Below are 26777 nucleotides of genomic sequence, written 5' to 3' on the forward strand. Positions count from 1 at the left end.
TCTGTAAGATCATTACTTATGTCCATAAAATTACCTAACAAATAAAGTTCGAGATCACCTGGGAAAGTCACCCTTGTAATTCTTGCTAATATTTCAGAATTTCTTGCCGAAAAGGTCTTACCTTTTCACATGACCAAGTTAAATGAAAGAGTGTTCCTTCCTCTATTTCATACCTAAAACACAATTCTGGTAATTCTGGCTTAGATTTGTACAATTTCTGTGGAGTGAGATACAGCTGATTAAAAAAAAAAAAAAAAAAATTTGAACCAACCCATATCTTGCATTAATAGTTGAAGTTACACTATCCACACACCATTCAGACCAGGATTGTTCTAATATTGCATCACCTGAGTCAGACTCCCCCTTTCCCTTGATCTCCATAGACCAGGTTTAGCACTTTCTAACTGAAGAGCAAAATAAATTCTGGTAATAAATTTTGGCATATTACCCATCTAAAGTGTTCATTCCATTTCACTAACTCCCAGAGGAATCAATGCCTGTCCCCATCATTCCCTCAGGAAAGCTCTCAGTTGAAGAAAACATAAAAATGTTCCATTAGGTACACTATAGGTCTCTCTCATTTGTACAAATGACATAAAAACACCATCTTTATAACAGTCCCCTATACACCTTCTGTAGCGTAAATTTAGAATTTTGTTACCCATATTCAGAGGTAACAATACATTGTTACATAACGGAGCTCTTAGTGAAATACCCACTTTTTTTTCCCCCAATACATTGATTAATTTCCTGCCATATTTTCACCATATGTAGCAAGATAAGGGATACTTATCTTCCTTTTTATTGATTTAATGCTCCATTTATAAGCAGTCTTTAGCTGTTACTTCATTCATAGAATGTAGCCCCATATGAACCCAGTTTGATAAATTCTCTTCAAAAAAAGATGCCAAAAATTTTTTTTTGGAAATTTTTTTTATTAGTATACATTTCAAATTGACTAGCTATAACATTACAAAATAGATACTAAATAATTTTCAATTTTCACCTCCCACCAACCCTAACCCCTGCAGATAGAAAAAAGAGAAAAGAAAACATATTCATCGCAATAATTATAACCACATTAAATAATAAAATTATATTTCTTGATGAAAATACAATTTCTAAGTGGGGAATTGGATTAGTCTATATTCATAAATCTCATATAAGGCTCCCATATTTGACAAAATTTATCATAATCATCTCTCATAAGTAATTTTTTTCTAGTGGGGGACAATATTTTATTTCATCAAACCATTCTTCTATTTTAACATTATTTTCCAATTTCCACATTTTAGCTACACACTTTCTCACTATTGCTGTTGCTAAACTCAAAAATCTCTTGTTATATTTATCTAATTCCAACTTAATATCTTCACTATTGTCCAATGGAAAAATTCTTGGATCTAATTTTAACTCTCACTTTTAATATCTTCTCTAAAATAACACAGTTCTCTCCAAAACTCTTTTACCTTTTCACACGACAATACTGAGGGAAAAAAATTACCAAACTTTTTTTTAACATCTGAAGCAATGAGCAGAGAGATTCAAATTAAATTTATTCAATTTATATGGTGTTGTAGAGCTCGTTGAAAGAATCAAAGACTTGTTTTTTTTTATTTTTTTTTTAAATTTTTTATTTTTCACACCATAAATCACATTAGCCATGATATACACTATTTCTTTTTCACACATATACAGTGACTTTTTCTCCCCCCCCCCTCCTCCCAAGCCTCCCCCCCACCCCCCCTCATCCATTTTAGGTATACAATCTAGGTTGCATTAAGCCAGTCAGACAATGTTGTCATTCAACAAAAATACACCAGAAATTCTACTGAGTCCATTCTTTTCTTTCCTTCTCCTTCCATCAACTTAGGTAATGTTTGTCCCCGGTAGGTTTTCGCTATTGTATTTAATGTAAGGCTCCTATACTTGTTCGAATATTTCAATATTATTTCTTAACCTATATGTTATTTTTTCTAATGGAATACATTTATTCATTTAAATTTAGTAGTTTCTTCCTTTTAATTTGGTTATGTATTCCATTAATATTTAAAGTCATATAGTTCAGCGTAGCCCTTTTATATTTTGTTTATCTTCTCTTTCCGTTTTTCCATCATTACCTTTCCTCCTTTTCCATTTCTGTTTTCTTATTTTCAACTCTTTATAAGACAACATTCCTACAACATCCAACATTTTCCTTATTCTCCTATTTCTATCTTATTTATCCCCAATCTCCCCTTCCCCTCCTGAGTTGTCCTTTATCCCTTGTCGGACAACCACATCTCCCCTCTCCATTTGGATTTGCGAATCCACTCGCAAGCGTCAACTGATTTTGCAGTGACCGCTATTTCCCCCCACCCCGCCCCCCCCAGAAAAGATTTCACTTTTCATATGTCACAAAGGTCACTCTTTTAATTCCCTCCTTATTCTCTCTATTCCATTACCTTCCCTTATTAATTCTTGTCTATACTATCTATATTTTCCTCTAAGTACAGATACATTCACGTATGCACATTGTCTCTATTCACTCTTATACCTCTTTACCCGCATACATATCAATCGTGATCATTTTTACTCTCATTACCCGTCTTCATCCCTCAGTCTATTTTTGTCTTTACCCACATACATATCAATCGTGATCATTTTAACTCTCATTACCCGTCTTCCTCCCTCAGTCTATTTTTGTAATTGTTCTGCAAATTTTCGTGCTTCTTCTGGATCCGAGAATAGTCTGTTTTGTTGTCCTGGAATAAATATTTTCAATACCGCTGGATGCTTTAGTATAAATTTATACCCTTTCTTCCATAAAATCGTCTTTGCTGTATTGAACTCTTTTCTCTTCTTTAGGAGTTCAAAACTTATATCTGGATAAATGAAGATTTTTTGCCCTTTATACTCCAGTGGTTTGTTGCCCTCTCTTACTTTTTCCATTGTCTTCTCCAGTACCTTTTCTCTTGTAGTATATCTTAGGAATTTTACTACGATAGATCTTGGTTTTTGTTGTGGTTGTGGTTTAGAGGCCAATACTCTATGTGCCCTTTCTATTTCCATTTCTTGCTGTAGTTCTGGACATCCTAGGGTCTTAGGGATCCACTCTTTTATAAACTCCCTCATATTCTTGCCTTCTTCATCTTCCTTAAGGCCCACTATCTTTATGTTATTTCTTCTGTTATGGTTTTCCATTGTATCTATTTTTTGAGCTAGTAGTTCTTGTGTCTCTTTAGTTTTTTTATTAGATTCCTCCAATTTCTTTTTTAAGTCTTCGACCTCCATTTCTGCTGCTACTGCCCGCTCTTCCATCTTGTCCATTTTCTTTCCCATTTCTGTTAAGGTCATCTCTATTTTATTCATTTTCTCTTCTGTGTTGTTTATTCTTTTTCTTAAATCATTAAATTCCTGTGTTTGCCATTCTTTAAATGACTCCATGTATCCTTTAATAAGAGAAAGTATATCCTTTATCTTGCCTTTCTTTTCTTCTTCTATTTCACTGTACTCTTCCTCTTCCTCTTCTTCTTCCTCTGGGTTGGCCATCTGTTGTTTCTTTGGTGCCCTTTCCTTCTCTTCTTTCTTGTTTCTATTGTCTTCTGTGGTCTCTTCTTGCTGCAGGTCTTCTGCAGCTGTCGTTGCCGGCTGTGGAGATCGACTCCCCAGCTGGTCCCCCCTCCCGTCGGTGTGTTTTTTTCATGCGCGGTTGCACACTTTTACTCGGCTCAGCGAGCCATTTTTGTAGTCCATTATTTACCGACCTGAGGGAGCGGGTTTCTCTCTCCGCAGCGGGCCTCTTCGGACAGGTAAGGCCTTCACCTTTTTCCTCCTTTGTCTTCTCTTCCTCTCTTCTTACCGTTGCTTTTGATTTTTCTTTTTTTGTCGCCATCTTCTTTCCACCTTTATACTCACTTTTCTGTAACTTTTATTTCTGTGCCTTTGTGTTTTCCTTTGTTTTTCCCGACTTTTCTGGAGAGGGCTGGAGTTCACCGTCCGGCCACTACTCCATCACGTGACTCCTCCCAAAGAATCAAAGACTTGTTGATCCAAACCAAGGCTTTTATTAGCAAACGACAGGAGCTCTTCACAGGTGGCCGACCAGTCCGGAATGATCCGACCTGGCTAGGGACACAACCCTTTAAGGCCCAGACAATAGGCGTGGCTTAGCTCTCAGCCAATTGCTGTAAGCACAGTCTAGATACAGTAGCTATATACACTATGTACATTGGTGATAGATCTGTACTATCACATTCACCCCTTCTTTGAGAACTGACCCTGGAAAAAAAAACAAAAAAAACGAGGGAGAGAATGAAAGGAAGGGGTAGGTTAAGGACTGTAGCGGTCATGGGGTCTGACCATCCGGCATGACCGCCGTGGTGCCGGGATTGGGGTCGCTGGAGTGGTGTCGCCAGCGGGCTCGTCGGGTGTGACCGCTCCTTTGCTCAATTTCCCAGTCGTGTTGGCAGGGTGGCCCGGGTCGTTGGGGTGCTGTTGGTCCTTCTGTTGTGGCACGGGGCCTGGGGAATAAAGAGTTGGGGAAGGTTGGGATGGGGGGTTTGCTGGGTCTACCGCATCCTGAGCTAGGTCCCGCACCGAAACAGTGTCCTCCCGCCCGTCTGGGAACTCAACGTAGGCTTAATGTGGGTTCGTGTGGAGTAGAGTCACTTGGTCGACCAAGGGGTCATTCTTTGAGTGCCGGACGTGGCGTCGCAAAAGGATGGGGCCAGAGACGGGGAGCCATGCCGGTACAGTGGTTCCTGATTCGGATTTCCTCGGGAAAAGGATCATCCTTTCGTGGGGGGTGGCATTTGTTGTGGTACATAGGAGGGAGCGGATGGAGTGTAAGGCACTAGTGAGAACCTCCTGCCAGTGAGAGGTGGGGAGACCTTTAGACCGGAGAGCCAGTGTAACCGCTCTCCATATGGTGGCATTCTCCCTCTCGACCTGGCCGTTACCACGTGGGTTATAGCTCGTGGTCCTGCTTGAAGTGATACCACACTCCAGAAGGTACTGTTGCAGCTCTGCGGTCATGAATGAGGACCCCCTATCACTGTGGATGGAATTGGGGTACCCGAAGATGGCGAAAATACTGTGAAGGGCCTGTATCACTGAGGTGGCAATGGTGTCTGGGCAGGGCACAGCGAACGGGAAGTGGGAGTACTCGTCGATGGCCGTAAGGATGTAGGTATTACGGTTGGTCGACGGTAGGGGCCCCTTAAAGTCTACGCTAAGACGCTCGAAGGGGCGGGTGGCTTTGATAACGTGGGAGTTATCCAGACGGAAGAAGTGGGGCTTGCATTCAGTGCACACCGAACAGGCTCGGGTCATGGAGCAGATCTCCTTGACTGTATAGGGTAGGTTGCGCGCCTTCACAAAGTGGGCAAACCTAGTGACCCCTGGATGACAGAGCGCCTCATGGAGTTTCTGTAGTCTGTCCATCTGTAAACTGGCGCACGTCCCCCTGGAGAGCGCGTCAGGCGGGTCGTTGAGCTTACCAGGCCGGTAAAGGATGTCATAGTTAAAGGTGGAGAGTTCGATTCTCCAGCTGGCGATTTTGTCCTTTTTTATCTTACCACGCTGGGTGTTGCTGAACATGAAGGAGACCGCGCGTTGATCAGTCAACAGTGTAAAGCGCCTCCCAGCGAGGTAATGTCTCCAACGACGCACCGCTTCAACTATGGCCTGGGCCTCCTTCTCGATCGAGGAGTGTCTACTCTCTGGACCCTGGAGGGTTCTGGAGAAAAAGGCTACAGGCTGACCGGCCTGGTTCAAGGTGGCTGCCAGGGCGAAGTTGGATGCATTGCTCTTGACTTGAAACGGGACAGACTCATTGATCGCGTGCAGCGGCGATGTCGGATTTGATTCGATCGAAAGCCGCTCTGGCTTCGGTCGAGAGGGGAAAGGAGATGGTCTTGATAAGCGGACGCGCCTTGTCAGCGTAGTGTGGAACTCATTGGGCGTAATACGAGAAAAGGCCCAGGCAGCGTTTGAGCGCTTTCTGGGTATGGGAGAGGGGTAAGTCCATTAGGGGACGCATGCAGTCAGGATCTGGCATGACTATCCCGTTCTCCACCACACAACCTAGAATAGCGAGTCGTGTGGTCCAGAAGACACACTTGTCCAAATTGTAAGTCAGGTTCAGCCGACGGGCAGTTTGAAGAAATTTGTCTAGGTTGGCGTCGTGGTCCTGCGTGTCATGGCCGCAGATGGTGATATTGTCCAGATACGGGAAGGTAGCGGTTAGCCCGTTCTGGTCCACCATCTGGTCCATTTCCCGCTGGAAGACTGCGACACCATTTGTGACCCCGAATGGTACCCTGAGAAATTGATATAGCCGCCCATTCGCTTCAAAGGCCGTGAATGGTCGGTCCTCGCAGCGGATTGGGAGCTGGTGGTAGGCCGAATGTAGGTCATTGGTGGAGAATATGTGGTATTGGGCGATCTGGTTCACCACATCTGTGATGCGTGGCAGGGGGTACGCATCCAGGAGCGTGAAGCGGTTAATGGTCTGGCTATAGTCGACCACCATCCGTAGTTTTTCCCCGTTCTTGACAACCACCACCTGGGCTCTCCAGGGGCTTGAACTGGGTTCGATGATGCCCTCATCCAGCAATCTACGCACCTCACTCCTAATGAATTGCCTGTTTTCGTAACTATATTGCCGACTTTTGGTGGCCACAGGCTTCCAGCCAGGGGTGAGGTTTGCGAAGAGTGCTGGCTGGGCAATCCGGAGTGTGGAAAGGCCGCAGGATTGGCCCCAGGGCATGGGGACGGGTTGCTCAGGTGCTTCGCGGGTGGGGCGATGGCAGACCGAGAGGGGGGCGTGGGGTCTCCCAAAGTGTAGGGACACCGTTAGGAACTGACACTGAAAGTCTAATCCCAGCAACACTGGGGCGCACAATTGGGGAAGGACGAATAATTTGAAGTAGGTGACCGTTACGCCCTGTACTTCCAGCATGGCGATGCAATACCCAGTCTAGTGCGACCTTGTCGCTAATGAGATCCTCTGGGTAGTGGGGATAATGTCAAGTCCCCAACGGAGGGCCAGATCAGGCTGGATAAAACTGTCAGTTGACCCAGAGTCAAATAAGCAATTGGTGTAGTGTCCATGCACTTTAATCCGTTCCATTGCTCTGGTGAGGGGATGAGAGCATTGCTGGTTTAGTGTTATTGAAGCAGCTGACAGGGGAGTTTTGCGTGATGACGTCACACAATGGGATGACGTCACACAACGGGATGACATCACGCAACGGGATGACGTAGTCAACGCTGGAGGAGCAGGTTGGAGGAACTCCCGGAAGTGCTGTTGTGGCGGCGTCGGCGACGAAAGGTAAGTAGTGGGGTTTGTAGTTGCTCGCGGTTGGCGGTGGGTAGGGCGTCAGTTGGGCCCCGGCGGTCGTCAGTGATGGACACTAGGGTGAGTAGCTGGTTGGCCCTGGGGGTGGCTGTGGCGGCGGCAGCAGCAGCGGTAGCGTCGACCCCGGGGGTGGCTGTGGCGGCGGCAGCAGCAGCGGTTGCCACAGTCGGGACCGAGGCCGGGTCGAGTGTTCCACAAGGGGGCGAGAGGCGGGCCAACACCATGGTTGCGAGGGTGGGCTGCCCCTTCCGGGTTCAGCGTCTCCGTGACGTCAGGCGTTGCCGTGCAGGGGAGCCCTCGCTCTCATTGGACGAGAGCTCTGGGGAAGAAGAGTTTGAATGGGATAGTGGCGGTTGGGCTTCACACGAGGCACTGTGTTTGCTGGCAGCCATTTTAGACCTACAGACTGCAGCAAAGTGGCCTTTTTTAAGGCACTTCTGGCACCTGGCTTTTCTTGCTGGGCACTGGGATCTGCTGTGCTTGTCCCTCCCGCAGAAATAACATTTTGGGTTTGCACGGGGCAGGGTAGCAGCAGCTGACAGGCCATCAGTATATTGGGGGGTGGTAGGGTAGAAGGGCACTCTACTCACATCAGAACGAGGGGTCCAGTCCCTAGAGAACTCGGTGGACTTTAAGGCTGCATCCTCCATTGTGATTGCAATCCGGGCCACGTCCTCTAGTTTTTCTACCCCTTGCTCGAGCAAGCGCAGCCTCGCTTCGTTCGATCGGAGCCCGGCCACATAGGCATCACGGACGAGATCGTTTGTGATCTCGGCAGCAGTTTTGTCCACACAGTTACAGTCCTTGCCCAACGCCTTTAATACTTGTAAATATGCCCTGCTGGACTCGCCGGGCTGTTGCTTCCTTGACGCAAGCACGAGCCGGGCATGAACTCTGTTCACCGGTTGATCATACAGTTCTTTCAGTACCTTTATGGCTGTGGTGTAAGTGGTCTCATCCTGGATGTTCTCGTAGACTCTCAAGGATACCATAGACAGCAATGCTGTTAGACGCTGGTTATCCTCCTCCACCTCAATGAGTCTCAGGAAGTTTTCAAAGTTCAGCAGCCAGAAGTTAAAGACTTTGAAGGCTGTAGCTGACTGTGGGTTGATATCAAGTTTTTCTGGACGAGTTAAACGCTCCATCCCTTTCAAAAAAAATTCTTTTGCTAATAAAATTGTAGAGCTCGTCGAAAGAACCAAAGACTTGTTGATCCAAACCAAGGCTTTTATTAGCAAAAGACAGGAGCTCTTCACAGGTGGCCGACCAGTCCGGAATGATCCGACCTGGTTAGGGACACAACCCTTTAAGGCCCAGACAATAGGTGTGGCTTAGTTCTCAGCCAATCGCTGTAAGCACAGTCTAGATACAGTAACTATATACATTGGTGATAGATCTGTACTATCACAGATGTATAATACATTTGATGTAAAAAAAAGAACCATTTTATATCGGGCATTAATTGTATTAGTTACGCTATCTCTACATAATTTCATCCATATACCTTCTTGAATTTGAATATGTAAATCCTGTTCCCATTTCAATTTAGTTTTATATAAATCCTTCCTTTCCTTTGTTTCTTGTAATTTATTATACATAGTAGTTATAAATCTTTGAATAATAACAGTATCTGTTATATTCAAATTGACTATATTGTGGAAGTCTCAACTGCATTCCTATTTTTTCCTTTAAATATGATTGTAATTGATAATATGCAAATATTGTATGATGTAATATGCCGTATTTCTCCTTTAATTGATCAATTGTCATAAATAATGAACCTCTAAAACAATCTCGTATTTTCTATGTACCTTTCTCATACCAAAAATTATTCATTGTAAATGGAAGAAACTGATTCTGTTTTAAAGTCAATTGAGCCAACAGATAATACCTTATGCCTCTTTCCACATGTATCCCATTCCATATTTGAAACAAATGCCTTAAAATTGGTATTCCTTTTCTACCTTTAAGAATGTCAAAGTTCAATTTATACAATATTTGATCTGGACTTACTTCACCTACATTATTCATCTGAATATCTACCCACGATACTTTTTCTTCCCTTTGATACCAAGAAGACAAAAACCTTAATTGAGGTGCCTTATAACTTTTAAAATTTGGTAATTTCCAACCCATTTGATCTTTATTCCATGTCAATTTTTACATACTCATCCTTACTGACCTCCCTTTCCATAAAAACTAACACTTATTTAATCGTCTAAAAATATTTCAGGTACCTGAATATGTAATATTTGAAATAAATTTTGAATTCTAGGAAAATATATTCATTTTAACATAATTCACCCATCTTATTAATGTTATTGGTAATTCCTTCAATCTTTTTAAATATTCTTCTTGTCTTTTTAAAAGTGGTATATAATTCAATTTATACAAATTATTCATATGGCTATTTAACCTTATCCCCAAATATTAACCTCCTCATTTTGCCATTTAAATTTTACTAATTTTTCACTTTGTGTGTAATCTGCATTAACCAATGGCATCATAATATTTTTTAAAGTCTGGAAGTCTCAGCCCTCCTAATTTATTATCCCAGATTAGTTTTTCCAATACAATTCTGGACACTTTGTTATTCCATAGGAATTGTCTTACTTGATTGTTTAACAATTTGAAAAAATTCTTAGGAAAGCTATAGATAATGATTGGAACGAGTCCTGAAATCGCAACATCACTTTCATCTTTACACACCTCATTCTTCCTATTAGTGTTAGCGGCACATCTTTCCGTTTTTGTAAGCCCTGTTCTATTGTACTCAGCAGAGGAACATAGTTAAGCTTATACAGAATTTGTAAATTGTTATCTGTTGCTACTCCTAAATATTTAATCCCATCTAATTTCCATTTAAACCTACTGCCTCTTTTATATCTTTTGTGATCATGGTTTGTTAAAGGCATTATTTCACTTTTTGACCATATTAACCTTATAATCATGTTTTCTGAGGGTCTCCTGTAACTTTTCAAAGGATCCTTCCGATCTGACAAATATAATAATTCATCACCTGCAAATAAACTAATTTTATGCTCATCTTGTCCGATCACGAAGGCCTTAATCTCAGGATCTCTTCTAATAATTTCAGACAGAGGTTCAATTGCTATTATAAACAATACTGGAAACAGAGGGCATCTTTGCCTACTTAATCTACTAAAAAGGGAGTACTGTCAACATATGACTATTTGAATGATCTTTGCCTGTGGACTATGATATAGCACCTTAATCCAGTTGATGAATTCCCTTCCTATACCAAATTTCTCCAATGTTTTAAACAAAAAAAGCCATTCTAATTGCTCAAATGCCTTTTCTGCATCCAGAGACACTGTTATAATTGGATTATGCCCCGATTTTGCCATGTGTATTATATTAATTAGTCTAGCTAGATTATTTGCTGAATGTCTACCCTTTACAAATCTCATTTGATCCAGATGTATTAATTTTGGTAGGTATTTCCCCAGCTTATTGGCTCATGGCTTTGCTATAATTTTGTAGTCTGTACTAAGAAGAGAAATTGGCCTATATAATGACGTTTTTAATGGATCTTTATTCTTTTTGGGAAATACTGTAATGATTGCCTTTGGAAAAAGATTCTGGAAGTGTCTACGTCTCTACTGCTTGATCCAATACATCCATCAGTCATGGCATTAACGCTATCTTTAAATTCTTTATAGAACTCAGGTGGAAACCCATCCTCACCCATTGATTTATTAGCCTGCAATGTACTCAATACTTTTTCATTCTCCCATCTTGTGAAAGCAGAATCCAGGTAATTTCTTTCATTTTCATCCAATCTAGAAAGTTTACCTCTTCTAAGAATTCACATATTTTGCTTTCATCCCCCAGTTATTTATAAAGCTCAATGTTATATTGCTGAAAGACATCATTTCTTTCTTTCTGATTGGGATCCTTGCTGACTCTTCCCCCTTTAATTGCCATGCCAGCAGTTCATAATATTTCTGCCTAGTCTTAAGTATTTTTTTTTGCACTCTGTACATTTGTAAGATATTACAACATATATTTTGTTTCCCATTGTTCTATATTTATCTATTTATTTGTTCTTCTCAAAAAAGATTTTTTTGTACCCTATATTAAAAAGCTGTTATCTGTTGATCCTAAATTGTTTCACAAAAGATCTCTATTTGTCACCTAATAAATTGTTTAAAATCCTCCCAGTTTAACATTATGGGGTTCAATGCCATCTGTAAACACCTTCCTGTTTCTCCTCTATTGAAATAGTCAGCGTAAGCGGTGAGTGATCAGAAATTAACCTCGATAAATATTCTGACTTCATCCCCTTACCTTTTAGTCTAGCTGACAGTAAAATTAAATAAATTCTTGTATGTGAATCACATACCTTTGAGTAGAAAGAATAGTCCCTCTCCATTGTGTTAAGCTGCCTCCAAATATCAAACAAATTTAGATCCTTCATATATGATAATGTCATTTTAGCAGCCTTAGCCCTAGTTACTCTTCTTACAGATTTATCCAATATCAGATCCAGACAGAAATTAAAATCTCCTATTAAAATATTTTTATCACTCCCCAATCTTGATCCTCTACAAAAACTACATCTGGAAAATTTTGCATGCTTCCACCTTTTAACAATTTCCAGTTCCCTGGCCCTCACTGCAAAAAATATGTTGTAATACTTTACAAATGTACAGAGTACACCCTTCTCTCCCCCACATCCCCCAATCTTTTGTAAAGGTGCTATCCTGATTTCTTAGTTTCTCTGTGGTACATCTGTCTGGAAGATGAGGCTATTCATTCCAGAACACCAAAAATGTTTCAATTTAAGTTTATTATTATATATACCAAGGTAGAGTGATGGTTTGTTTTGTGAGCAGTCCAGTGAGATACCCCATGCAAGGTACAGCAAGTAAGACACAGCATAGAAGTGCAGACCAACAGAGAGGAATCAGTTTGAACAAAACAAAGGTAGCATCATTTTGCTATTGCTTTTAAATATAGTGGTATGTGATCTCACACTTCCCATGGGCAGTGAGAATGCCGATAGACCAAAAGGAACTGCTCACACTAACCATCCGAGACCCTTATATTCATGAAACACTATATTTATTTATTTGTATTTATGAATACTTGTCATCTTGTCATGTATATGTATTGTTTGTATATGTGTTTCACCAAGGACTGAAGAATATTGTTTCGTCGGGTTGTACTTGTGCAGTTAGATGATAATAAACTTGAAATGATGACTTGAATCTTTTTCCGAAAGGAAGGAGGGTGAAGGGAATGAGGCTGGGATAATAATGAGTCTTTTATCATGTTGGCTGCTTTTCCAGGGCAAGATCTTGTGATCTTAAGTCAGTGTTTGAGTGATGGATTGAGCCATGCTTACAACCCTCTGGAGTTTCTTGTGGTCTTAGGTGGAGCAGTTTCCATGCTATACAGAGATGCATATTTTCAATGGTGCATCTGCAGATGACATTTCAAATTTAAGTAAGAGCACTAATGAGCTTTCTTGGTCGTGGTGGACCAGGACAGGTCTCTGGATGTGTTTACACCTAGGAACTTAAAAGCTCTCTATTGTTTCCACCTCAGTTCCTTTGATGCAGACCAGGGAGTGACTCCCCCCACCCCTCCCCCACTTCTGGAAGGCTGCGACCAGCTCCTTACTCTTGTTGACATTGAGGGAAAAGTGGTTTTCCTGGCACCGAGACGCCAATCCCTCTGTTTTCCTTCAATGTTCTGACTAAATGTTGTATCGTGATCCTACCTTTGGCAGCGATGTCATGTTATTGATAGAGTTGGAGTGATGTTTGGCCACATAGTTGTAGGTGTACAGGGAGAACAGTAGGAGACTGAATATGTAGATGTACAAGCCTCAGCATTCATGATGATTGTGGAGGAGGTGCTGTCACCAGTCCTCACTGATTGAATCCTGCAGGATAGGAACTAATTGCAGAGGAAATTGTTGAGAACAAAGTCATGGAATTTGGGATGAGTTTGTTTGGATCTATTGCATTGAAGGCAGAATCTTGACTTATTATGTAACAAATAATCTGCAACTTGACAATGACTCGATCTTTTGAATTTTAGTGCTCTTGTTTGCAAAGTTAAGATTAGTCTGAACAACTTTTAAAAATAATGTTAAATCTTTCAGGGCCTCCTGAGGGAGAACAAGCTATGATGGGGCCTGACTTTAATCTAAGCCAACAATCTGAAATTGGAGCACTCCTCTCAATAAACTGCTGGAGAGTCAACTGAAAGTGTTGTGCTGAAGTCTCTTGTAGTGATACTTGAACCAGCAACCTCCTAAATTAGGGATGAGAGTAGTAAAAACCAAGATAATGATTGTAAATTTGTTATACACATAAGTGCAATCTTCGTATACCCAAAATTTTTTTTTGGAAAATTTTATTTATAAGTTTTTCAAAATACATACAAAACAAAATAACAAACAACTAAATCCCGACATCTCCCCACCTACCCCACCCCCTACAACCCACACCCCCATCAGAGCAAAAAAAAAATCAGGTATTGAACAGTTGCTGCTTGGTGTGCCAACCTTTTACATCACAAAAATAAAATCATTTACTTTATATCCAAATATTATTTAAAGGGTGAAAAACTACAGCATGCTGTTGTGCAGAAGGACTTGGGAGTGCTTGTACATGAATCGCTATAAGTTAGGTTGCAGGTGCAGCAGGTTATTAAGAAGGCAAATGGAATGTTGGCCTTCATCGCTAGAGGAATTGAATTCAGGAGTAGGGAGGTAATGCTGCAACTGTATAAGGTACTGGTGAGACCGCACCTGGAGTACTGTGTCCAGTTCTGGTCTCCATATTTGAGGAAGGATAGACTGGCTTTGGAGACGGTCCAGAGAAGGTTTACTAGGTTGATCCCTGGGATGAAGGGGTTGACTTATAATGAAAGATTAAATCGTCTAGGATTGTATTCGCTCGAGTTCAAAAGAATGAGAGGAGATCTTATAGAAACATATAGGATTATGAAGGGTATGGATAGGATAGATGTAGGAAGGTTTTTTGAGCTGGCCGGGGAATCTAAAATGAGAGGACACAGTCTCAAGATTCGGGGAAGTAGATTTAGGACAGAGATGAGGGAAAATAGTTTTTCCCAGAGAGTAGTGATTGTTTGGAATTCTCTAACCAGGGAAGTGGTTGAGGCTGCCTCACTAAACATATTTAAAATTCGGTTAGATAAATTTTTACATGATAGAGGAATTAGGGGATATGGGAAGAAGACAGGTAGGTGGAATTAGGTCATAAATTAGATCAGCCATGATCGTATTGAATGGCGGAGCAGGCTCGATGGGCCATTTTTGGCCTACTCCTGTTCCTACTTCCTATGTTCCTAAACCCATACATTTCAAATATAGTCCACATTTTAACAAAAAAAGGTAATTTCTTTGCACATTGTAAGTTATCTTCTCTAAATAAATACACAATTGTAGTTTGTTATGCCATCTTTGTACATTTAGTTCAACATCATTCTTCCATGTAACCGTTATACATTTTCTAGCTACCGCCAATCCTAAACATATAAATGCAATTTGAGATTTGTCCAATCGCAAACCCATCATTAATGTATTGCTATAACCCATTAAACACACTAACGGATCAGGTTGCAAATCCATCTTAAATAAATCTTCCAAAAACTTAATAATTTTTTCCAAAAAGGTTTAACTTTTGTACATGCCCATTCTGAATGTAAAGAAGTTCCCATCTGTTCCCCACATCAAAAGCACAAATCTGAAGAACTAAAATCATATATATTTTTTTAACTTTTCAGGAGTTAAATACAACTGATGCAAGAAGTTATAATTAACCAAACTATATCTCACATTAATTAATTTTGTAACACTATCAACACACATATTCGACCATTCCTCCAAAGATAATGTAATGGATAAATCCTTCTCCCATTTATCCTTCATTTTGTATACATCAACCTTAATCATCTTTTCCTGTAATAATGCCTACATTTCAGAAATAAACCCTTTCTTTCCCTTATCAGCAATTAATTTCTCAAATTTCATTTGACCAGGTAACACCGAATCTCGCCCAAGGTTTTCTAATAAATCGCGAACTTGATAATAAGCAAATAAAGATTTCAATGATATCCCAAATTTCTCTCCAAGTCCCTTAAAAGAAAGAATCATACCTGCTTCAAAACAATCCTCCACCAACTTAACACCTTTCATTTCCCAGTCTTTCAAATAGGGGTTATTAAAAGAAAAAGGAATGATCTTATTCTGATATAATGGTGGTCTTTGCTGAAATTTTACCTTGAATTCCTATATATATCCAAAATTCCTAATTGATGTAGCCAAACAGGTATTTTGTTTTTAAAAAAAAACTCCAAACACACTCCAATGTTAAATTACCATTCAGAAAGAAATATTACATCTAAAAGACAGATAATAATTATTCAGAATTAAAGCAGTGCAAGAAAAAAACAATGTAGTTTCAATAGTGCAGACAGGTCTTTTTGTGATGTTGGAAGTGTGATAGATTATATTGTTTATAGATATGTTTTAAAGGTGATAAATTATGGTTTGTTTTTAGTGTAGGTTACAAACACACACAAACACTTCGCAACACAGATCTCATTTAAAATGCCAGAGCTCTGCACAAGCCAGACAATCCAGGCTCCAAGTACCTTTGCAAAAACTTTGAAGAATGCCGATAAAGACTTTACAAGTAGGTGTTAATTGGATATGCTGTGGAGTCATGGATTATTGTTTTGGAAAGCAACAGATGAATGGACTCGGAAGATTGGGTCCGGAGCTGCAGTCTGTCTGAATGCAGTTTGCTGTTCTAAGAGATTATCATCTGGAAAATCCCGTTGGGCAATTTTCTTCAGCAATACACTGAAGTGGCTGATCGAAAGGAATCAGTTTGTGTCCGATGAGCATCAAAGCTCTCTCTGAAAACTGACAAGAACCTTCCTGATCAGTAACCCCATTTACCTTTCAAGCACCAAAGCCTGGTGAAGATTCAGAAATTTTAAATTCTGTGCACAGTATATAAGAATTGCCTGATACCAGTGAACTTGGAGGAATGAGAAATAAAATTGGACTGTGGATCAAAGAACTTATCTGAACTTATACATATTACATACACATGTGTTTAGAATTAGAAGGGGGTTAGGTTGTAAATAGTAATAAGTTAAAATTTGATCCTATTTTTATGTTTAAAGAAAATTAAAAGTAATTTTTATTTAATCAACCATTTGTCTTGGTGAATTTCTATTGCTGCTGGGTTTTGGGGAACCTCTGGGCCCATAACAGAAGTAGTTTAGGATGAGGGCAGTAAGGGAGATTCAAGAGCCTGATAGTTTTTGAAAAAAAAAACCCTGTTGTTGAACCTGAGGTGCTGAACATCAAGGCTTCTGTACCTTCCTGAAGATAGCAGCAAGAAATTATGACCATGGTAATGGGGTCCTTTATGACGTTGGGTGCCTCTTGAGGCAGAGCGTCACCTCGATGGCTTCAATGGATAGAGGTCCCCAAGAAAATGCTGATATTAGCCATGCTCCAAGAGACTGCATTCCAACAATTTAACTGATCTCAAATAATTAATTAAATCACTGACTGAAGGGGATGTAATTAATTTCATATGAATGTATGTTAAAATTACTTACACTTGAGTTGTTTCATGAGAGCTCAGGAGATAGATGGTGTTTCAAAAGTAGTACGGGTCTGAAGGTTGGCAACTGACAATTCACACATATCGTAGCACTTTATTTTAGAATGTGTTGATTATGACGTAGTCAACGTAACAGCTGATTTATTCAAACAATCATAAAATGTTTTAAATAATATTACCATGATTCTAGAGTTTATATACATTTCTGTATATTTTCAAATGGGTATGGTCACCAATGAGTTCTTTAGACCAATCAAAGGAAATATGAATGAAAACTGGTAATATACTCCAAGATGATTATTCTTTGGCTTTCTGCAATCCAGCTAATTGTATGATGCAATAATAAATGGGATTTTAAATGAATCAGAACAAGCACCCTCTATCAGTTTTTCTGCAGCAGACCAAGCCAAAACATGGTTAAATCCAGGAAGGAGACCTTGAGAAGGCAAGGATGCACCCAAGGATGCAACATTTCACATTTCATACCTCGACGAAGGGCTGAGGCCCAAAATATTGTTTATATATCTTGTTCCATCCCATTTCATGGGTTAATGCCTTTAATAAAGTAATGGATAAAATAAATCCATTAATGATTTTCTCAAGGTTATCCAATAATTTTTCAAATTTAGAATGGACTTTCTCTGATTAATGGCAAATATAATTATAAATTTACTCTTGATTTCCACTTTGATTGTAGTACAAAGGTGAAAAGGTTATCCAAATTTAATTCTCACACGTTACACATATTTTGACAACTTGGTTTTTTTATGCATTACTGAATCATATCTCAAGGGGAGTGGAGTCAAAGCTTTGACTGCCATCAGCTCGATACAGGCTTTGAACGGTCTGCTAAAATTTTATTTAAAATCCCGTGACTGCCACCTGTGATCAGCAGCAGCCACGAGGGATTCCAGACTCCAGGAAAGCGGAGGACTGGAGAAAAAAATGGGTGGGAGACCTCTCAGTGAGAGCTTCGGGGGGGCTGAAAGACCAAAACATGTGGTGGGCCGCTGGTGACTCAAGGCAAGGAACCCACAGAGGCTGTAGGGAGCTGGAGACTGCAGTCAAGGGACTCGCACCAGGGTGCAGTGGCTTGAAACTGGCTGAAGGGGTACCAGGTATCGGAAACGGTATGCGAGAGGGTACAGAGGGCACTGAAGGGTTCTTGATGGAGTTGGATATTTGAATCTGGAGCTCAGGTTGTCGATGTTTGGACTGGATCTGTGTGGGAGTGCTGGAGGTGAATGCACAGACACTCAGTGACTCTGGTAGAACTCTCTTTTTCTTCTCTTTCTCTGACTGTAAGAGGCATTTCAGACAATTTCTGCCGATGGCTAATCTGTTTGCCTTACAGCAGACAAAAGCAATTTTGTGTAATATGACACTTTATTACATGGCAATAAATTGAATCTTGAAGTTCAAATTTGTTCTTGAAAGAGTACGTACATGACATCACATACAACCCTGAGATCCTTTTTCCTGTGGGCCGGTAGAATTTTTACTTATCGGTAGTGCTAAAAACTAGATTCAACAAAAGATGGGTATACAAAAGAGAGAAATGTAAACAAGAGGGAAATACAAACAAATTGTGCAATACAGAAAATAAATATTCAATAAGAAATAATGTGGAAAATAAGAGTCCTTCAATCTCAATCCATGTCCTCTTGTTTGAATCTCCCCCCCTCTCAATGGAAAAAGCCTGTCCACATTGACTCTAACTTTCAGGGAATTATGTACCAGAATTCCTAAATCCCTTTTTTCTACTACACTCCTCAATCAGAATCAGAATTTATTGTCATGAACAAGTCATGAAATTTGGTGTTTTGCGGCAGTGTCATAGTGCAAAAATTCATATTATAACCATCTTACAACATTACTATAAATAAAATTAAAAATAGTAGTGAACGAAAAGTAAGGCAATGTCTTTGGTTCATTGATTATTCAGGAATCTGATGGCAGTAGGGAAGAAGCTGTCCTTGTGCCATTGAGAGCTCGTCTTCAGCCTCCTGTACATTTTTCCGATGGTAGCAGAGTGAAGAGGGTGTGGCCTGGGTGGTGAGGACCTTTGATGATCGAGGCTGCGTTTTTAATACACCACCTCATGTAAATGTCCTCGATGGAGTGAAGGCTAGGGCCCGTGATGTTGCAGGTCAAGTTAACGATCCTCTGGAGTTTATTCTTGTCCTGAGAATTGGCGCCTCCATATCAGGCAGTGATGCAACCAGCCAGAATGCTCTCCAAGGTCCACCTGTAGAGGTTTTCGTGAGTTTTCGGTGACCTACCAAATCTCTTCAGACACCTCACAAAGTATATCTGCTGGCCAGCGTTCTTTGTGATTGCATCAGCATGGAGGCAAATGAGGAAGAAGAACTGGTGTCACTGTGAGATGTGGAAAAATGAGGAGGTTCAAGAAGAAAAATCCAACCAGGGATTAGTTTGGTGGAATGGCCGATATATGTGCAACATGGATGTGATTTTTCTGTTAATTGTTATTGTTTAAATAGGGGCTTGGAGATTTGGGAACATTTTCAGCACCTATATATGTTGACATTTCAGACCACTAGATGGTGATACAGCTTGTGGTAATAAAGTACAGGTACTAAGGTCTTGTGTAAGACTCAATTTGGTTTTGGTGAGACAAATCAATGGATAAATTAGCTACCAATTCCAATGGGAGGGGCCCAACCTCTGTGGTTAAATGAAAAAGTTAAAGATGGTATTGGACCTGATGGAAAGTACCTAATTGTACAAAGACTGGGGCAAGTCAAATGATTGAACAGAGGACAAAATAGCAACACAGAAAGACAAAAGGATTAATAAAAAAAGGGAAAAAAAGTGTGATGTAAAGCTGGCAAGAGCAGATAATTGGAGTTTCTACATGTATTTTGTCAGAAGGTTGACAGTGTGACATGGAAGTGAGTATAGGGAATAATCTTGTTTTCCATTATTAATTAAACAAGAATTTTGTGTCAGTCTTTACAGTGGAAAAAATAGCAGCCCAGAAATAGTTGGAAATTAGAGATGATGGGCTGCTTCTGTGATTTTATGAATTTGTAGAAAATTACAGTTGCAAGTGTGGTGGTACATTTCAAATTGTTGCATTGATGGGCTGAAATTCACTGGTTATTGGTGGACTCAGTCCTTGGGTCTTATGTTATCATTGGTTTTAATTTCTCCAAATCCCCTAGATTTGGAAAATAATCTATTAATTTGGAAAATAGAAAATGTAACTCTTCAAAAAGAAAGGTAGAAAGCAGAAAACAGCGCACTAGTTAGGGAGAATATTTGAGTTAACATTAGAGACTGGCGAAGCACTTAAAAATCAAAGCAATTGGCTAAAGTCACCATGGTTTGTGAAAGGGTAATCATATTTGTCCAATTTATTATAGTTCTTCAAACAAGTAACACGTACCATGGATAACTGTACTTAGGTTTACAGAAAGCATTGATAAAGTGCCACATCAAAGATTATTTTGGAAGATTAAAACTCATGGTGTGGAAAGATGATTTACTGGTAAATGGAATGGAATATAGGTATTAAATAGCCTTTTCTTTGGTGTGTTAGATGTTATGAGTGATGTGGCATGGGGTTTCGTGCTGGATGCTTGATTTTTTCACATTTTATGGCTTGGGTGAAAGCACTGAAAGGATGATGGCTAATTTTGCTATTGATTCAAAGGTTGATAGAAGAATAAGGAAAGAGAAGAGACTACGCCATCCACAAGAGACGTGGGCATGGACATGACCTAGGCTATTTCCTTTGTATCCAGAAGACCCCACCAAGTAAACATAAATGTGCCCTATAATGTTCCAAGATTGTAACAGAAGTGAATAAACACAAAATGTTTAAAAACTTGAAGATTCCAGCTCTTACATTAGTGTATTGAATGGATTAAAACACAAGCAGTGATCGATTTTGAAATCACCTGCTGTGTAAACAAAGACTGTTCTCTACTCCCAACGGGATATAGCAGGGAGCCACTTGACATAAGTAGTCTAGAAACTGATCACCATATTTCTACAGATGATTCTTTTCTGTACATAGATATATTTGTTCAAAAGTGTTCAAAATTGGATCTGTGGTCAACTTTATGGATTTGCAGACACCAAATCAGCTGATTATAAGGGCTGAGTGTGGGTTAAGTGAGTGAGAAAAAAATTGACAAATGGTATAGAATGTGTGAAGATGTGTAATTATCAGCCAGAAAAATAAAGACCATTATCTAAATATTAAGAGACTGCATTAAAATTCGGGTCATGCATGCTGTGTAGAAGGTCTGCGTGCAAGTACAAGAAATTGCAAACAAAATGTATCGATTATTGTTGGTGGGTGAGGTTAAGCTTCAGTTATGGAGGGAATTCTTAAGATCACATTATTATCTAAATTGGTCTGTTTACTTAAGGATAGATGGCAGGCAATACATTGGAAGCTGTTTGGACAAGGTTACTTGATGAGTGGGTTGTCTTATAAAGGGAAGTTCCACAACCTAGATGAAATTTGTACAAGAGAGAAAGAGATCTCTTGATTGAAAAGTACAAGATCCTAAGAATCTTGTGGGAGAACTTACAACTAAGGGTTATTACTTAAAGATAATGCATTACCAGTTTAATTCAGAGCTGCCGCAAAATACTTATTCTCATAAGTTGTGAGAATTGAAAACATCCTACCTAGAGGGGAAGGAGAAGCAGTCTTTATTTATTGTTATGGTGGGGACAGATTATTGATAAAAGGTATGAAAGGTCACCAAAATCCAGTATGAATGTAAGTGTTTTACAGTTAGATCTTATTAAATGGCAGAGCAGGTACACAGGGCTGAGTGGCCAAAAAGGCTTTTTCCAGCACCTACAGTCTTTCTGCCATTAGAGGGAACTTTGCATTGGATAGAATACATATAATTCAAAATCATTACCAATGAATATATTGCTATTCAGTGAGTAGCAACACAAATGTGAAGTTCCTAATTGGGAAAGCTGTTGATTCCACTGGTCTGTTATCAGCAGGAAAATGAATGAGGAGAATGTTCTTGTCACGAAACAGCAATGACTTGTTTGGGATGAATTAAGGGAGTATTTTATCGACATCATAAATTCTTTATTAAGCTGGTGGCTGAGCTTGAACAAATTCAGAATTTCAATTTCCTGTTCTCTTGGCCTACCTGGTAAGACTGGAAATAAACACATTTTCTACCATATCTTCTTCTGGCTATCCATCCCGTAGGATGATGATGGTTCCTTTCAGTCAGTTTGTGGGATTTATATGCCACTCCTCAGAAAGGAGCAGTTTGTGCATAAATGAATTTTAGGTGAGTTGGGGGTTGCATAGGTCCAGACCCACATCCCCTCCCGGATCTAGTGGCATGGTGAGGTCCAAGAAATGCTGGGGGAAGTTCTGTTGCAGTGAATGGCCAAGACCAAACTTCGATGCAAGAGATACCCTTTCTGCGCTTCACGGCGCATGTTTGGTAGATGGCCGTTGTCCGCCCTTTGACAAGTCTTGTTTTTCATTCTGCAGGATGTCTGTCCACCCTATGCACCAGGCTGACTATGTGACAGGTAGTACAGGGTTACATGGTACCAGAAGCACTCAGACGAGTGACCTGACACCATATATATATCTTGGGGAAATCTGCAAGCAGAATATTGGTTTAAATTTAGCTTTAGTGTTCAGCAGTTCAAAGAATAAATTTGTGGGGAAGAAATTAGTAAACCCTTGGAATATAATAAATGTGTAATTAGATTTAAAATGTTATTGAAGACCATAATCAAAAACAACGATATGGAAATGAACAAGATTGCTCTGTAGCTACAAGAAGTGAACGCATAAGATTGTGTAAGTAGAACACTAAAGCACAGAAAACAGGCTATTCAGCCCTTCTAGTCTTTGCTAAAACATTATTTCACTAGTCCCACTGACCTGCACCCATTTCATAACCCACCAGACCTCTCCTATCTATGTATCTATCCAATTTATTCTTAAAACTTAAAAGAGTGAGCCTGCATTTGCCATGTCAGACGATGGTTTGTTCTACGCTTCCACCATTCTGTGAGTGAAGAAATTCCCCCGAATATTCCACCTAAATCTTTCCCCTTTCACCCTAAAGCCATGTCTTCTTGTATTCATCTCTCCTAATCTAAATGGAAAGAGGCTACTCGCATTTACCCTGTCTATACTGGTCATAATTTTGTAATCTTCTATCAAATCTTCCCTCATTCTTCTAATAGAGTGAGGGAATAGAGTCCTAATCTATTTAATCTTTCCCTGTAACTCAATTCCTGAAGTCCCGGCAACATTCTATATATCTTTGCACTCTTTCAATCTTACTGTAGCTAAGTGACCAGAACTACACACAATACTCCAAATTTGCCCTCACCAATGTCTTATATAACCTTACTATAACATTCCAACTCCTGTTCTCAATACTATGATTTATGAAGGCCAAGATGCCAAGAGCTTTCTTTACAACCCTGTCTACCTTTGACACTATTTTTAGGGAATTATGTATCTGTATTCCCAGATTCCTTTATTCCTCCACACTCCTCAGTGCCCTACCATTTACTGTGTGTGCCCTACCTTGGTTTGTCCTTCCAAAATGCAACACCTCACTTTTGTCTGCATTAAATTCCATCTGCCATTTTTCAGCCCATTTTTTCAGTTGGTCCAGATACCTCTGTCAGCTTTGAAAGCCTTCCTTGCTGTCCATGATGCCTCCAATCTTAGTATCATCTGCAAACTTGCTGATCCATTTTACCACATTATCATCCAGATCATTGATATAGACAAAAAACAACAATGGTCCCAACACCAATCCCTGATGCATACCACTAATCACAGATCTCCAGTCTGAGAAGCAATTATCCACTACCTTCTCCCATTCAACCAATTTCAAAACCAGTTTACAACCACTCCATGGATACCTAGTGTTTGAACCTTCTGAACTAACCTCCCATGTGGGACCTTGTCAAAGGCCTTACTAAAGTCTATGTAGACAACATCCACAACCTTTCCTTCATCGACTTTATTGGTAGCCTCCTCGAAAAAATTTTAAAAATCATTAAACACGGCATGCTGGTAATTTCCTGGTTTACTTTTGGAGCCTTTTTTAAACAATGGAACAACATGAGTTACTCTCCAATCGTCTGGCACCTCATCTGTGGCTTAGGACATTTTAAATATTCTGGTGGGCCCCTGCAATTTCTACACTAGTCTCCCTCGAGGTCTGAGGGAATATTATGCCAGGCCTGGGGGATTTATCTACCTTTATTTGCTGTAAGGCAGCAAACATTTCCTTCTCTTTAATCTCTATATATTCCATGACATTAAAACTTGTTTTCCTTATACACTATGCCAGTTTCTTGAATAAATACTGATACAAAAAAGATCTCACCCATATTGCACCCTTGAGTACAGTTTTATTGACCCTATTACATACTTTAGCAAATTATATATTGAAAATTTGGGGTGCTTCTAGATATGTATCACCGAGTTAAATACTTTTAGTTTAAGAGTCATTAGAAATGCTTATATTCTTTGGTGGACAGGCCAACAGAATTAGACATCTGGTTATATTGTCCAGAATCTGGCTTGTGAAATGGTATTTCAATGAAGATATTTCTTCTAATTAAATAGATGTATGATGTATTTTTGGAAAATAGTACCATGTTCACCATATTCTGAAATGCAGTTGATATACTGCTTGGGGCACTATTGTTGAAAGGTTATGTGTATCTGGACTAATGTTTTAACACTTGTTCTACAGACGCTTAACCATGTTGTTAGCAATAAAGCATGTCTTTCATGACCTTTATATTTGGGCCTTCCCTTCATCTTCAGGTCATTGTCTTAACCTTGTTTCGAGAAACCAATTGTAAATCCTGAAGGTTTGCTATGAGTGCTTTCTATTTTATCAGAATTTGTAGAATTGTTATTGGCACTTCCTTAGATTTTACAATAACTATACATGTAATCATAAACTATCCCATAATTTTTACATCCTGTAATTAATTTTTGTATATTTTAAATTTATTCAATAGTACTTTCAACCATCAATGTTGTAGCAAATTGACTTTATGGAATCTGAAGTCTGCACCCTGTCAGAATAGGTTTTCCGATGTCAATATAATGGATTGAAATGCTGTCAGATGATTGAAATAAGGAAGAGACCAGTGAAGTATTGGTTTCATTATACTCAGAGTTATTAACTATTGCAAAATATTCCCTTTTGTAAAAATGGTCTTTTTTGCACACATTGATAAAAGAAAAACTTCTACACATTGAATGCGCGGGAACAGCAATGTTTAAAACCACAAAGATCTGGGAATAAACTGTTAATTTATTGGTTATCATACCAGCGCAGGTGTTGAATTCAAAATAGTTTTACCTCAGTTTTCAGTTAAAGTAATTCCAAGACTTGGAATGTCAACACTGCAGAGGCATGGTGAGAAAAAAAAGGTCAGTAAGTTGGAATGTGCTAGTCAAGTAAAAATTCTAAACCATGTGTTTAAAACACAATTCTTTTCAGGAAAATGTCCAAAGCTAAAGATCAAATTAAACCCAGTAGGAATCAATTGACATAGAGGCATAAATTTTATCCGAGGGCCACAAGTCTAAGGGCACACATGATGACCAGCTTATCTCATTTGAATTTGTGATAATTATGTTTAATTTGAGATTGGGAAATGTATGTATAAGATGTAGAAAAGATGTAGGCCCTGGAATATTAGGATTCTGATACAGGGTGGTAGGTGGAGGGGGTGGGGGGTCATTCGAAGGGTGGTCGTGACAACATTTTTGAGGCAAGGGGATTTCTGAAACAGCATAGAAAATGGTAAAAACTTCATAGCTGTCACTTATTTTCCTTGCAAATGGTTTGTCTTGCATGAGTGGAAGGAATAGAATATCTTTGTCATTTCAATATGAATGTACATAATTCATTGCAAATGCATTTTACACTATAGTGATAATTATTAAGTTTAAACACAGACCAAGCACTATTTGAAGCAACTTCAAATACACTTTGTCCAGTCTATTTAAAACATCATTCACTGTGATTACAGTAGGTATATGGTTGTTGCAATACACTTATTTAACCGGAAGGTCCTGTCCAGAGGGAAAGTATCATTTGGCTTGAAATACTTTTTGACCAGAGTAAATATTGTGAAAATAGATTTCATAACTTGTGTCTGTTACTCTGTCAAAAAGGTGCAAAATGTTACATAAACCTTTATTTACATTTTAGTACTCATCAGAGAGTTTGAAATAAATTTTAGTGTTGTTTATTTTGTAAGTGATGTTCAATGCACAATGGCTTTTCTCCATCAAAAATCCACGTACTGATGTCCTCAAAATGCCCAAAATATTTTAACCTCTGATTATTTTACTGTTTCACATTAGAAAACCATTCAATATTATAAATTTGGAACAAATTTTGCAAAATGTAAAAATAAAGTGAAACAAACCCATTATAAATAAAATTGAATCAAAGGATTTGATGTGTACTGCAAAATATTTAAACTGTTTACATAAAACAAATTAAGGATTAATGACATGATTGACATTTTTAAAGGTTTATTTTTTTTAATGGAATTCTTTATATTGTCATCAACATCCGATTAATAGAACATTTTTAGAAAATTGTTTTGAATGTTCACAAAGTTTGCAATATTTGTGCATAGTTGTTATTTATTTATGCTTAATTGCTTTTCACAGGTTTTCATTGCAATGTTTTAGTTAGTATTAATTGATTTTAAAAAACAGCTTCAAAATCATCAAGAAATTCAGAAAGAATGGAATA

At 39.2% G+C, this 26777-nt stretch overlaps 1 protein-coding gene across 12 annotated transcripts in view; it reads left to right on the top strand.

The window, feature by feature from the left end:
- Positions 1–26777, top strand: part of ccdc73 (coiled-coil domain containing 73) — a 127972-nt gene that overhangs the window by 6233 nt on the left and 94962 nt on the right. For 3 of the 12 annotated variants that reach the window (XM_069902608.1, XM_069902596.1, XM_069902603.1), the window contains one exon: positions 11026–11120. The exons of the other annotated variants lie outside the window; for them this stretch is intronic. The gene's annotated coding sequence lies outside the window, so the exon portion shown is untranslated. The remainder of the gene's footprint in view (positions 1–11025; positions 11121–26777) is intronic. 12 annotated transcript variants of the gene reach the window in all.

This window comes from Narcine bancroftii, chromosome 1 (genome assembly GCF_036971445.1).
Source record: "Narcine bancroftii isolate sNarBan1 chromosome 1, sNarBan1.hap1, whole genome shotgun sequence".
NCBI classification, from domain to species: domain Eukaryota; kingdom Metazoa; phylum Chordata; class Chondrichthyes; order Torpediniformes; family Narcinidae; genus Narcine; species Narcine bancroftii.